The 15,618-nt window shown below is 43.7% G+C and overlaps 1 long non-coding RNA gene across 2 annotated transcripts in view; it reads left to right on the forward strand.

Annotated features, from left to right (window-relative positions):
• Positions 1-15,618, forward strand: part of LOC123480852 (uncharacterized) — a 112,746-nt gene that overhangs the window by 31,822 nt on the left and 65,306 nt on the right. The window lies entirely within an intron of this gene.

The following is a 15,618-nucleotide window of genomic DNA, read 5'->3' on the forward strand; positions in this document are numbered from 1 at the left end:
ATGTGTTTAGCAGGGCTCTATTATCTTACTCATTTTGTTGCTGGAAAGTCCAAGGAGAATTCCAGAGATTTGGCCAAGCTGGGGATAAAAACAGATTAATCACCTGGTAGTCGCAATTCAGCCATATGGACCGAATCAGCTTTTTAATTGTTTGGGAGTCACCGAAGGGAAGGTTTTGCGACTTCAGTAAAGTGAGGAGGGTGTGGGGAGAGGTTTGCACAGTCTTGGACTAGAGGCTCTGAGTTCTGTGTCTCCAGCACAGTTAGTTTTCTGCCTTCTGGTCCCGCAGTGCAGGTCAGGCCCTCCGCCTCTTGCTTTCAGAGCCCACAGATATCCTTCCTGTCTCATATGTGTTGGTTTTTATGAGCACCTGGATATTGTCTCCAATGGAAGGGTAGGGACCCCATCAGGAGAATGCTTTACTAATCCCTGTATTCTTAGTACCTAACCCAGGACCTGCCTGGCACATAGCTGGTACTTGGTATAGAATGACGGGTTGAGTACTTTCCTTTTTGTGCCAATATGTCTTGTGCCAATTTCCAGTTTCCTCTGTAATGGTGACTCAGTTAGGACTGGCTGGCACCAGACATCATAGGAGTGGTAGAAATTACCACATAATCCTCTGGGTAGGCAGGGAGGTGTTCCATCAATCAACACCTTAACAAGAATTTATTAGATTAGCACCATATACTTTGTACTCAGTACTAAAAATTGAGGGAAAGTTGCCTCAAGAGCTTCCAGTTCCAGCTAGCAAGATGAATCTCACACATGTCATTATTAAATGCTCATTTAAACCAAGCAACAACAACAACAAAACCAAACCTGTGATTGATTCTGAGGGAAGTGGAGTTTCAGAAGATGGAAGGATGGGGGTGTTCCAGAATGGACAGAAAAGGGTCACCTGCAGTTGGGAGTCAATCAGGAGACGTGTAGGGTTGGGATGTATCAAGGAGCGGAAGCAGGCCTTTCTGTGTGGGCGGGGGAGCAGCAGGAGCGCAGACGTGGAGACCGGGACAGGCACGGCTGTGTGAGCGGAAGAGAGGCCACTGACCTGGCTGGAGTGGAGTGTGCTTGGCAGACAGAGAAGGCGATCAAGACCAAATGATGGAGACCCTGACATGTGGTTTGTGATTTTGATACCGTGCCTTACCCCAGGCTAGGTGTGCTGGGATGTTTGCACCCAGGGTGGGAAAGGCAATGATTTGAACAGGGGCGGAGGCTGGAGAGAGAGACAGGAGTCCGTCCTGGTGCTTCCACTCCATGCTCTGCTCTTGGTTTAGATTCCACTACAATCAGCACTCGGTTTTTTGACTTAGAAATCTCTGTGGGTGAGCTGACTAATCTCCCTATGGGGCGGTGGTTCTCAAACTTGGGTGTGCATCAGAATCCCTCAGGGATTCAACTGCCGATTCCTGGGACCTGTCTCCTGCTCCACACCCAAGCTCTGATTTAGCAAATTGGACTGGGCCCTAGAACTCTGCATTGTTGCAAAAACCCAACATGCTCCACGGACCGCATTTTATGAATACTGCCCTAAGGGGAAAGTGGTCTAAGGAGCGGTAATAATCTCAGAAGACGGACGGCCAGAAAAGGCCTTGGTAATAGAAGCAAAGTGCACGATAGCCACTGTGACACTCTTCCGTGATGAGATTTAAACACTGCAAAACACCCTTCTTTCCCACCACTTGGGAGTTCACGTTAATTTGATGAGTAAGGTGCTATGGAAACGATCCATTTTCCAGAAGCCGCAGAGTGAAAGTCCTACAGCTCACTTTAATCCAAGGACATCCTAAGAGCAGTCACTTGAATTTATGCTTTGCTATCAGCTGGGCCCAGAGTAGCTCATTTTAAACTACAATTAGTAACAAATTACAGTCAGACTGACTTTCAAGAGAGATGGCTACATTCTGCTAGGAAACAATTTACAGGATCAGATTGGTGCTGCCACTAAATCAAACAAACTCATCTGGCTCCTGAGACTTGGGGCTCCCAGCCCTGCCAGTCTGCACGTTGGCTTCTTAGCTCTGGGCTTTGGTATTCTCCTCAGTGTTCCCTTGAACAGCAGGCCTGATCTGCTTGGGGAGGGTGCAGAGAACTCAGTGCAAAAATGCAAGGGTAAAAGATACAATACATAAGATACATATTCCTTCCACATCTCCGGACGGGAAAACCACGTGTGAATTCTGTAGCACCCCACCCGGTTTCTTCCATTGCATGATGTAGCCTCTGAAACCCTTACTGGGGAGTAAAGAGGACCTTCCTAAAAAGGAGGGGAACTCTCCTCTGTCAGCTCTTCTCCCACTTAATACTTATTGAAGAAAGGCCAAACAGGACAGAGTGAAATCATGCTACTGGGTTTGCCACAAAGTTGCAGCATTTGAGAGTAAAGACTGGAGCACTGTCAGCTGACGTGGTCTGGGACAGAGTTGGGGTGTCAGGTACGCAGGTGGGTCCAGTTTTGGATGAGTCAAGGGAGCCTTCTCAGAGTTAGTTTGAGAATACTGTAAAGACGTATTTCATTTCTTATAGCTAAGGGGCGAGGGGGCCTCCATGATACTTTATTTCACCACAAATCTTTATTTTCTTTGTGTTTTTCATTCTCCCGTGGTTTTATAATGAGAGCACAGACATTTTACCTGAGACAACAACAAAGGAAAGAGCCCTAATAGTGAAGGAAACACATCTGAGGACTAATCTCACACTGCCCGCCTATTTTTTTAACCTGCCAGCAAAAAATGTTTGGGTTTATTTTATGTGATACTGGCTCGATAGAGTCAAGCATTCATTAGGGAATGCACAGAACCATCTGTCTTCAGGTTAAATGAGTTCAGCGCAGATGCCGGGCTCTTCCCTGCCCAAGCACAAACACCTCTAATACCTGGAGTCAGGGAAACCAAATCCCCCACTTTTGCTAATCTCCAACAAAAGGCACCCAAGGCAGCCCTCAGCTAACTCGAGGATGGGCAACCTTCAACTCTCCCAAGGACAATGCAAGACAGGGAAAGAATGTTGTTGAACTAAAATGAATTTGAGTCAAAAGGCAGCACCCTTTTCAAAAATGCAAAATATTTTGTTTGCTTAGAATCTCTGTTCACTACTAGGTAGTGAATGGGTGGGTCGCTGGTGGTTCTCCAGGACCACCCAGTTTCTGACTACCACCCAGCTCAGGGTAAGGTGAGACACCTATCTGAAAAGACATCTTTCATGCTTTCTTCTTTTATTTTCGTTCTTTGACCTCCATTCAACACTTAATCACTGAAGGGTTAGCTGTCTTAAGGGTAGCTAGAGACATATCCAGTGTCTTCATGTCCCACGATACATGTCGAGGAAGAAACTGACGCAAACCCTGGGCCACAGGGTTCCTAAACACTTCAGAGGTAGAGGGAGGTAGGCTGCCTTCCCCTTCCTAAGCTGGGCCCCTGGGAATCCGATGAGAATGGGGTGGATATGCCCATTCTGAGCAATACTTGGTACTTCTTTTTCACTCCCTCACATATGTCATAATGAAATTTCTGACCCAACAGTTTCCTGGTTTCACCTGTGTCAGGTGCAAAAAGTATGTGCTCAATATCTCCTGAGAATCTATTTTTTGAAACTGATGCTCCCTGTGGCATTCACAATCTACATTTTGATATGTTATCAAATATCCAATTATGTGGCCTCTTTCAGGAATCTGAGCTCAGGAGCCTGCCTGGAGGAAAATACGTGTGTGATGGGGATCTGCTTGAACTTCTCCTCTGTGCTGCTCTTCCATCTGTCCACCTCTCTTCCTCTTGGCTCAAAAGCAAGCAAGGTTGAAACCAAAGAGGAGGAAACATTTCCACCCTCAGTGAAACATTTTTAGTGTGTGGTGTTGAACTTGTTACCAAGCTACCATTTGTTGAGTGGGATTAAATTGGTTGCATTTTGTGTCTTCCTGCATCCTCTGGGACTGGGACCTTTAAGGGAATCAGAGGAATGCTTGTCATCCTACCTGCCATCCTGCTTGAGGTCTATCATTCCTTTGTTTCATTTACTTCTTTTCTCTTCCTCATTTATGGGTCAGTTCAGTTCTTCATGGAATCGACAAACTCATGTACCCTAAAGTCCTGATTTTACAGATGAGGATGCGGTGACTCTGGAAGCTTGAGTGACATGTACCTGTGTTCCTTTCCTGATCCTCTGTCCTTTTTGTCTGGTGTTGCTTTGTGTGTGTGGTGTGTATTTGTGTGTGTGTGTAAGAGAGAGAGAGGGAGAGAAAGAGAGAGAAATAGTGAGCACCCTGATAGTTATTGGGCTCCTGTTATATGCCAGACGAGGAGCTGTTACACATATCTTATTTGAACATCATATCAGCTGTGTCTACGAGGTGCTACCTCCATGTACCGCAGGAAGAAATAAAGGTTCAAAGAAGTTATTTGTTCAAGATTTCACATCTGGGAGAAGCTGGAATTAGGACCCACCTTGGGCTTGGCCCAGGACTGTTGCATTGTATCACATTTCTAGGGCTCTGTGTGGAGCACTGCCCTGGTCTCAAAAGATGGGCAGCTGCTTTGCACATGGGGAATGAGGGGTGTCCTGGAGGGAGGCAGCCTGTGCCCTCAGGGGATGTGCGCCTCACCCCTGTGCTTGATGCGAGGGGAGGGGCTCTATGTATGTGTGTATGTCCCGAAGGACGGCAGCAAGTGACAGGGGTAATTCTGCTGCTCAGCAGGCCACCGCTCCTAAATCACCTGCCCTACTTCTCTCCTTCCCATTTGGAGGATATTTTTCCCTCTGTAGTGACATTGGGAGGAAAAGGGATCTTGCCGAGGTGTTAAGAACAATGACACTAGTGTCATGGTCCCTTATTTGCTGTCTGATTGCATAGATGCTACCAGGCACCTGGGTGTGGCTGGGGAGGGGGAGGGAAAGGGAGCACAGGTATCTTGTTGTCTTTAGGGGGATGAAAGTCTCCGATTACCTTACCTGTTAGGTAGGTACCAAACAGAGGACTTTGTTTCCTGGGCCCTGTGGCAGAGAAGGTGCTCTTGGGGACGCACTTTCATTAAATTTTTCTGGGCATTCCTTTAGAGGCTGGTTTTCTTCCTGGTGGCCCTCTGAATGGAGGTGGAAAGGAAATAAACGAGAAGGGAATTTACAATTATTGACCAGGTGGAGTATATTAGGCATAACACTCTCTGCTTTTCCTGCATTTTTTTCAGAACCAGATAATAGGTGCTTCCTCTCTGCCAGGAAGAGCCGACTCGGACCCTCTGCATGGGTCTGCTCAGGCCATTTCTGTGAGAAACATGTTTTCTAATGAGGACTTCACTTGGAGGAAAACCTCTGAAAAGGAAACCCTGTAATCTCGCTAGGACATAATTTCTTTTCTTTTTGCTTGCTCTGTGCCTTCATTCTATTTGTCTTTGAAGACATTGGGAGTATAATTAATTCCATTTTTTTGTATCTCTAGGGATTTCACGTTAGCTCATTTTGAGATGTTAAATTGCAAAAACCTTGTTTTTCCATCTTTCCAAAGAAGGCTGGAGATTCCAATATGGCTGCAGAGTAGCTGGAAGCCACACCTACCTGCTCCCTCCCCCAAACTGGATTTATAGCTAAATTATAGAGCAATCAACCTGAATAACCAAATGAACTCTAGCTGAACTGAAATATTATAACCAAGGATTTACAGAAGAAGGCACATAAAGATTGGTAAGAAGGACATAGATGCAGAAAGGGCTGCTCTTTCTGTCACCCACGTGCAGTGAAAAGTCAGAGAGATATCTTGGCTGTAACACTCCCTCCTCCCAGGAGCTTGGGGTCTCAACCTCATGCAGGGATTCCCAACCCAGAGGAACAAGGATGAGAAGAGGAGCCCGTATGGCACCTGGTGGTGAAAATCAGGGGGGATTCAGTCTGCCTGGGAGAAAAGGAAGTCTGCTAGAGACCCAGATACCACCTTCCAGGGATGAGCACTTGTATTGTTATAGTACCAGCCTGGAGGAATGCACTGCCTAGTCCCCCGACTGCTGGTGAGGCCACTCTGCCATGCTCAGGTCCTGTGGAGGGGTCTGCTGGCTGTGCCCAGCAATGACTTTTGGGGCCTGTCAGAAATGTGTGAGGGATAGAGATGGGAGGGGCCAGATGATCTGATCCAAGTGCCTTTATTTGAAGCTGCACTGCATGTGGGCTGAATCTGGGCAGACTGTAGCAGTGGAGGAAGGCAAGAATGGGGTTTTGAAAAGAAAAAGTGTAGGGCCGTGGGGGAATAAGGGAGGGGTTAGTCTCTTGTTCTTCTGGACTGTTGCCTCAGGGATTCAGGTTGTCAGTCAGGACAGTGGGTTAGGTAAAGGGATGGACTGTTCCCAGGTGCAGGAAGGTCAGTCCGACCACTGGCCATTGTGGCTGGTGCCAAATACGTATTGTGCAAGATGGGAGAGAGTTTCAATTAAGCCATGAGCTATCAAGAGAGTTGAGATAACTGAGTCATGAGCAGTCTGGTGGGTCAGAAAAGCTGGCCTGACTGTTTCAAGGCCCTCCTTGTCTAGAGAGGATCTTGGTGGAGACTCAGACAGTGACTGAACTGTGTGGCTTTGAAAAGGAGACTGATCTCCCCCACCTTGGGAATGCAGCTGGCCCACCCCACACCCCACCTGTTAAATCACTTGGCCAGCCAGTCCTGCTGAGTTCAGTCACGCAGGGGGATCAGAGAACTTGCTCTACAGAGCGGGGACTTTCAGAGCATGTCTCCTGGGGAAGCTTTTGTCTGGGAATCAGACAGGTGGGTGCTACATTGTATGGCTGTATCATAGGGTGAGGGAACTCTTATCTCCCCCATGAGCTCATCCCAACCTATCCTGGGAAGGGAAAAAAGTAACACCTTCCTGCTATAGTTTGCAGGCACCAGCCCCAATAGGAGACTGTTTGGATCTCCCCTTCCAAGTCCTGGATAACCTACCCTACCAAGCTCAGTTCTATGGTGGGGAAGGGAAAGCTACTCCGAGCTGGGATATTCAGAGTAGGAGTCCCTTGGACGCTATTTCCTGGGACTTGGGTGAAGTGCTTAGCCCCTCCTGTGGGCTGGGCCAGCATCACCCTCAAGGAGAGATTGTTTTGATCTGTCCTCCTGAGCCCAGTGGCTCCACCCCACTGAGCTTGCTTCTACAGAGGGGACAGCCAGTTGCACCCAACCTGAACCTACAGCACACCCTTCCAGGGGCAGCTAGAGTTGGGAACTCTGGCAGAGACTGAGTGGTTTGGCTCTGTGATAGGTGCTACTTGCCCCTCACTGAGTGCCTGACTATGAAACCCTTGAGCTAGGGATCCTCTAGCCCTGTCCTTCTGACCTCAGTTGCCTTGCCCTACTGAGCTCACAACTTGTGGAGGGGTCTGTGGATTTGGGCCAGCTTGGGCCCATTCTACAGTCTTTTTTTTGGAAGGCATTGGAGGAAGACCAGGAAACCTTAGGGGAAGGCAGAGTAGCTGAGAGGTGGAGGTGAACCTCAGGGAGCCTTGGCCGTTTTACAGATCTGTCCCCATCTCTAAACTGGAGAGGCCAATCCTTGAATACAGATTGTGCCCCCACCCCTGACACACCCAGGCCTAGTAGATACAGTCACAAACAGTGGACAGTCTGATAGCTCCAGACAGGTAGCCCAAGGCCAAATACACATAACTTCTGACATCAACCTGTACCTGAACCCCACCGAAGTGGACCCAGAACCAACACAACCAGTGGTGGGCTTCAGACCACACAGAGCTTGACTCAACTAGCCACACAAGTGGCACAACTAAAGGGGGATTCCAGAAAGCACCAGACTCTGTGTGGAGCGACTCTGCCTTGGGGTGGTTGGGGGTGGGGTCAGCCCCTGCACAGCATCTCATACATGGTAATCAAGGTTTACCCTTATAGTCAGTCAGACTGAAGGGTTAACTTCACCCAAGAAAGGGCCAACAGCATTCATGACTCACCTATAACAGGATGGTGCACATTCCTAGAGGACAGAGCTCAGGTGATCTGAAAGATTGTGTCTCTGAATGTAACAGGAAACCTTTATGATAAAGTCATCATACCAAGTTTGAGAGTCATAGCAGATCTACCTAATGCATAGAACAAAATGAGGGAGACAAAGAAATGCGCCAAATGAAAGAACAAGAGAAATTCCTAGAAAAAGAATTAAATGAAATAGAAGCAACCAAAATACCAAATGCAGAGTTTAGAACAATGGTTATAAGGATGCTTAAGAACCCTAGGGGAAGAATGGATGATTTCAGTGAGAACTTAAACAAAGAGATAGTAAGCATGAAAAAGGACATAGAAACCATAGAAAAGAACCAGTCAGAAATGAAGAATACAATAACTGAAATGAAGAATACACTAGAAGAAATCAACAGCAGGTTAGATGAAGCAGAGGACTGAATCAACAATTTAGAGGACAAGGTAACAACAGTAAGCACCCAAATAGAGTATTGGAAAGAAGAGAATTTTTAAAAATGGGGAAAGTCTAAGGGGCCTCTGGGACAACATCAAGCAAAACAACATCCACATCATGGTGGTACTGGAAGGCAAAGAAATTAAGCAAGGGATAAAGAATCTGTTTGAAGAAATAATGGCTGAAAACTTCCCTAAACTGGTAAAGGAAAAAATCACACAAGTCCAGGAAGCACAGAGTCACCAAAAAGATGAACCCAAAGAGGCCCACACCAAGACACATTATAGTTAAAACATCCAAGATTAAAGACAAAGAGAGAATCTTAAAAGCAGCCAGGGAAAAGCAATTAATCACTTACAAAGTAGTTCCCATAAGGATGTCAGTAGATTTTTCAACTGAAACACTTCAGGCCAGAAGGAAGTGGTATGAAATATTCAAAGTGATGAAAAGCAAGGACCTAGAAACACAAGTACTCTATCCAGCAAGGCTATCACTTAAAATTGAAGGTGAAATAAAAAGCTTCCCAGACCAATATATAATATATTTGAGTTTATTATCACCAAACCAATATTGTAAGAGATGTTAGAGGGATTGCTTTAAGAAGAAGGAGGAGGGGGAGGAGAGGAGGAGGAGAAGATGAGGAGATGAAAAAAAGAAATCAAGAGAGAGAGGAACATATGTTAAAGAATATAATGGTAATTAATAACTACCTATCAATAATAACCTTAAATATAAACAGATTAAATGTTCCAATCAAAAGACATAGGGTAGCTGAGTGAATAATAAAATAACCCATATATATGCTGTCTTCAAGAGACTCATCTCAGAACAAAACATATACACAGACTAAAAGTGAAGAGATATAACAAAAATATTCCATGCAAATAGAACAAACAAACAAAAAAGCTGGGGTAGCAATAATTACATCAGACAAAATAGACTTCAAAACAAAGGCACACTAAAAGAATTGATCCAACAAGAGGATATAACCCTTGTAAACATATATGCACCCCAACATAGGAGCACCTAAATATATTAAGAAAATCTTGTTGGACATAAAGGAAGAGATCGACAGCAATACAGTCATAGTGGGGGATTTTAACATCCCACTGGCATCAATGCGTAGATCTTCCAGACAAAAAATCAACATGGTGAGAGTGACTTTAAAATGATACTAGATCAGATGGATTTAATTATATTTACAAAACATTTCATCATAAAGCAGCAGAATATACACTATTAACAAGTGCACATGGAACATTCTCAAAGATAGACTATGTGTTAGGTCAAAAAATGTGTTAACAAGTTTAAGAAGAGTAAAATATCAAGTAAAATATCAAGCACCTTCTTTGACCACAATGGTATGGAACTTTAGAAATCAACTACAATAAAAAAGCTAAAAATTAAATGGGTCATTAAACAATGAACCAGTTAACAATCAGATAAATGAAGAAACCAAAAATTTCCTGGAAACAAATGAAAATGAACACACAACAACCCAAAATCTATGGGACACAGTGAAAGCAGTCCTGAGAAGGAAGTTCATAGCATTACAGCCCCACCTCAAGGAGCAAGATAAATCTCAAATAAACAATGTAATTGTACACTTTAAAGAACTAGAAAAACAACAACAAGCAAAGCTCAAAGTTAGTAGAAGGAAGGAAATAATAAAGATCAGAGTGGAAATAAATGACATAGAAACTAAAAAAAACCCAAAGATCAATGAAACCAAGATTTGGCTCTTTGAAGAGATAAACAAGATTGACAAACTTTATCCAGTCTCATTGAGAAAAGATGAGAGAGGACCCAAATAAATAAGATCAGAAATGAAAGAGAAGAATTAACAACTGACACCACAGAAATGTTTATAAAGGATTGTAGGAAAATACTAAGAACGACTATATGCCAACAAATTGGACAACCTGGGTGAAATGGATAAATTCCTAGAAACATACAATCTTCCAAACAAACAGGGAGAATCAGAAACCCTGAATAGACATTATAAGTAATGAAATTGAAGCAGTATTTAAAAAACTCCCAGCAAACAAAAGTCTTGGACTGGATGGTTTCAGAGTTGAATTTTACAAAACATTCAAGAAAAACCCAACACCTATCCTTCTCAAACTATTCCAAAAAAATTAAAGAGGAAGGAAGACTTCTAAGCTCTTTTTATGAGCCAGTATTATCCTAATTCCAAAACCAGATAAGGACACTACAAATAAAGAAAATTATAGGCCAGTCTCCCTGATGAACATAGAGGCTAAAATCCTCAACAAAATATTAGTAAACTGGATCCAACAATACATTGAAAATATCATACACCATGATCAAGTGGTATTTATTTTGGGGATGCAAGGTTGGTACAGTATTTGCAAATCAATAAATGTGATAGATCACATAAACAAAGTGAAGGATAAAAGTCACATGGTCATATCAATAGATGCATAAAAAGCATTTGACAAAATCTAGCACCCATTTATGGTAAAAAAACTCTCAGCAAAGTGGGGATGGAAGGAACATAGCTCAACATTATAAAGGTCATATATGACAAACCCACACCCAACATCATATTGAATGGACAGAAACTAAAATTGTTTCCCTTAAGATCAAAAACAAGACAAGGATGTTCACGTTCACCACTTTTATTCAACATAGTCCTGGAAGTCTTAACCGCAGCAATCAGACAAGAAGAAGAAATAAAAGGCATCCAAATTGGAAAGGAGGATGTAAAACTGTCATTATTCACAGATGACATGATATTGTACATAGAAAACCCTGAAGATTACACCAAAAAATTACTAGATCTAATAAATGAGTTTGGCAAAGTAGCAGGATACAAAATTAATATTCAGAAATCAGTGGCATTCTTATACACCAATAATGAGCTATCAGAAAGAGAAATTAAGAAAACAATTCCATGTACTACTGCAACAGCAACAAAAAATAAGGTTCCTAATAATAAATTTAACCAAGGAGGTAAAACTTAGAAAATTATAGGATACTGAAGAAAAAAATTGAGGAAGATACAAGTAAGTGGAAGAATTGACATCATTAAAGCATCCATACTGCCCAAAGCAATCTATCAATTCAATGCAATTTACATTAAAATACAAATGGGGTATTTCACAGAACTAGATCAAATATTCCAAAAATTTATATCGAACCAAAAGGGACCCTGAATACCCTCAGCAATCTTGGGGAAGAAGAACAAAGTTGGAGGTATCACACTACCTGATATCAAACTATACTACAAGGCCACTGTAGTCAAAACAGCCTGGTACTGGCATAAGAACAATGGAACAGAATAGAGAGCCCAGAAATAAACCCATGCCTTTATGGTCAATTTCTATTTGACAAGGGAAGCAAGAATATACAATGGAATAAAGACAGTCTCTTTAATAAATGGTGTTGGGAAACCTAGACAGGTACATGCAAAAAAATGAAACTAGACCACCCACTTACATCATACACAAGAGTAAATTCAAAGTGGACAAAAAGCCTTAAATGTAAGTCACAAAACCATAAAATCCCAGAAGAAAACATAGGCCGTAAAATCGCAGACATGTCTTGTAACAATATTTTTGCAGCTGTATCTCCTTGGGCAGGGGAAACAAAGGAAAAAGTAAACAAATGGGACTACATCAAACTAAAAAGCTTTTGCACAGCAAAAGAAACCATCAACAAAATGAAAAGGGAACCCACTGAATGGGAGAACATATTTGCCAATGATACATCTGATAAGAGGTTAATTTCCAAAGTACCTAAAGAACTTATACAGCTCAACACCAGAAAGACAAACAACCCAATTAAAAAATGGGCAAAGGGCTGCTTGAAACTGAGTCTTGGCTTCTTGCCTTCCTCCCTGAACAGCATGAGCTTCAGCACCTGCTTCAGCTTATCCACAAACTACTGGACCCTGGGCTCCATGAAGTTGCCCAGTCACCAGGTCTGGCCAGCCATCAGTGCAGCCAGTGTCTGTGCAGGTGTCTGGGGCTCTGGCTCCTGGATCTCCCACTCCACCAGAGTGCAGGGCAGCTGGGGACCCAGGGGCCTGGTTGCAGGGGTGGCTGGGGGTCTGGCAGGCATAGGAGGCATCCAGAGTGAGAAGGAGACTGCCTGGCTTTCTACCTGGAGAAGGTGAGAAGCCTGGAGGCTGATAATCAGACTGGAGATCAAAATCTGGGAACACCTGGAGAAGAAGGGACCCCATGTCAGAGCCTAGGGGCATTATTTCAAGACCATCCAAGACTTGAAGGTTCAAGTCTTTGCAAATTCTGTGAACAATGCCCGCATTGTTCTTCAGATTGACAGTGCCCATCTTGCTGCTGATGACTTCCAAGTTAAGTATGTGAGGAAGCTGGCCCTGTGCCAATCTGTGGAGCGTGACATCAATGGGCTTGGAAAGGTTATTGATGACATCAATGTCAGACATGTGCAACTGGGACAAAGATCAAGGTCCTCAAGGAGGAGCTGCTGTTCATGAAGAACAATGATGAGGAAGTAAATGGTCTACAAAACCAGATTGCCAACTCTGGGTTGACTGTGGAGTTGGATCTCCCCAAACCTCAGGACTTCAGCACAATCATGGCAGACATTTGGGCCCAGTATGACAAGCTGGCTCAGGAGAACAGAGAGGAGTGAGACAAGTATTAGTCCCAGCAGATGGAGGAGATCACCACAGTGGTCACCTGGCAGTCTGCTGAGATAGGAGCTGCTGAGATGACACAGAGCTGAGGCATATGGTTCAGGCCTTGGACACTGACCTGAACTTCATGAGGAATCTGAAGGTCAGCTTGGAGAATATCCCGAGGGAGGTGGAGATGTGCATGTTGTACATCTGGAACAGCTCAATGGGATCCTGCTGCACCTGGAGTCAGAGCTGGCCCAGACCTGGCCTGAGGGGCAGCACCAGGCCCAGGAGTATGAGGCCCTGCTGAACATCCTGGCTAAGCTGGAGGCTGAGATCGCCACCTACTGCTGCTGCAGGAATAAGAAGGAAAGGACTTTGGTCTTTGATCTTTGATGGCCTGGACAGCAGCCACTGCATACAGTCCATCCAAAAGATGACCACCTGCAGGAATGTGGGTGGCAAAGTGGTCTCTGAGGTCAATGACACAAAAGTTCTTAGGTGTTAATGGCAGCAGATGTGGGGCACCCCTTGGGGGGCAAGAGGCCAATAAAAAGTTCAGAGATCACTGAACATTAAAAAAAATTGGGCAAAGGACCTAAATAGATACTTCCTCAAAGAGGACATCCAGATGGCCAATAGACATGAAAAAATGCTCACAATCACTAATCATCAGAGAGTTGCAACTTAAAACCACGATGAGATATCACCTCACACCTGTCAGAATGGCTGTCATCAATAAATCAACAAACAAGTGCTGGTGAGGCTGTGGAGAAAGGGGACCACTTTTGTCCTGTTGGTGGGAATGCAGACTAGTGCAGCCACTGTGGAAAACAGTATGGAGTTTCCTTAAGAAGTTAAAAATGAAACTGAGTTTTGACCCAGTGATTCCACTTCTGGAAATACATCCTAAAGAAACCTAAAACACTCATTCAAAAGAATATATGCTCCCCTATGTTCACTGAAGCGTTATTTATGATAGCAAGTTCTGGAAACAGCTCAAGTGTCCATTCGTAGATGAGTGGGTACAAAAGCTGTGGTACATTTACACAGTGGAATACTACTTGGCCATTAAAAAAAAAGGAAACCTTACCTTCTGCAACAGCATCGTTGCACCTGGAGAGTATTATGCCAAATGAACTAAGTCAGTCAGAGAAAGACAAATACCATATGATCCCACTTATATGTAGAATCTAATGAACAAAATAAACTGATGAACAAAATAGAAACAGAAGCATGGGTGCATGTAAGAAACTCATAGCTGTCACAGGTGGACGTGTTTGGGACTGGATAAAGGAAGGTGAAGGGATTAAGCAAAAAAACATATATCCGTAGCACAGAGACACAGACAGCAGTGTGGTGACAGCCAGAGGGAAAGGGGAGCTGGGGGAGGTGGAAGTGGGCAGAATGGAAATTGGGGATGGAAAGAGACTCTGCTTGGGGAGATGGGCGCACGTTGCAGTTTGCAAAGGATGTTTTTGTTGAGATGTCCAGTTGAAACCTGTATTTTTAATGAACAAATATCACCCCAATAAATTCAATTAAAAAAAAGACTGAAAAGAATGACTCAAATATAAGAAAAACCAAACCAAACCAAACCAAACCAAAGAAGGCTTACAAACTGGTAGGGCTGTTTAAATGTAGGTAATCTGAAGAAATATTGGCATTATTCTACTCAGACATGGATTTAGTTTTCAGAAGAGTACAAAGCGACTTTTAGGAGTTCAGAGGAAGCTAACTAAAGTTATTTTATTATTTTATACAGGGAAACAAAACCCCAAGAAAGAGCAGAGTATGGTATAAGAATAACACCAGAATGGGAGTGGAAGCTTCTCTAGGTTCCCAGTGCTTTTAATTGTCGCGAATGCTCAGCGCTCTTTCCCACACAAACCTTGTCGGGAATGCTGACTTATTACTGCTGCTTTGAGAAAGGTGGAAAAGCCAGCCCACTGGCGAAAGTTTGACTTGCAGGATTATCAGTGAAAGAAAACCAGTGATACGGCTCTTTCAATGACCACAATGGGCTTTTTAATTTCTTTGACAATTCCTTCCCTGTGTTCAGTCTCGATACAGCTGGGGCTGACCCACTGTACTTTGATCCTTCCTTACGGGGTTTTGCATAGGTGATAACAACAAGACGAGGAGGCTCTGTCTGATGTTAAAACTCACCCTTGAAACTCAGCAAGGCTTCTCAGCATCAAATCCCTAGAGCAGCTTCACGAATTTTATTTATGTATTCATTTATTTATATGATGTTTGGTGCTGGAACAGGGATAAACAATAAATAAAACAAATTCATCAGCAGGACCCATATTGGAGCTAGATTAAAATTTGAACCTCTGAACTTCCTGACAACTCCTGACACAAAAATAACAAGTTCATTATTGAGCTCCACAAACAAAGGAAACTCTCTCTTCTCCCCAATAACAGGCCAAAAAGGCAGACCTGAGAATACATGCACAGCTCAAAACATCATCACGATATCCCAAAACCAAAACAAAAGCAACTGTGCCAAACAGCCAAATAAACAAAGGGGAAGTCAGCCTGCAGCAAGCTGGGTGGCTTGCCAAATTTGGCTCCTGGCTGTTTGCCCTG

This window comes from Desmodus rotundus, chromosome 1 (genome assembly GCF_022682495.2).
Source record: "Desmodus rotundus isolate HL8 chromosome 1, HLdesRot8A.1, whole genome shotgun sequence".
Classification (NCBI taxonomy): domain Eukaryota; kingdom Metazoa; phylum Chordata; class Mammalia; order Chiroptera; family Phyllostomidae; genus Desmodus; species Desmodus rotundus.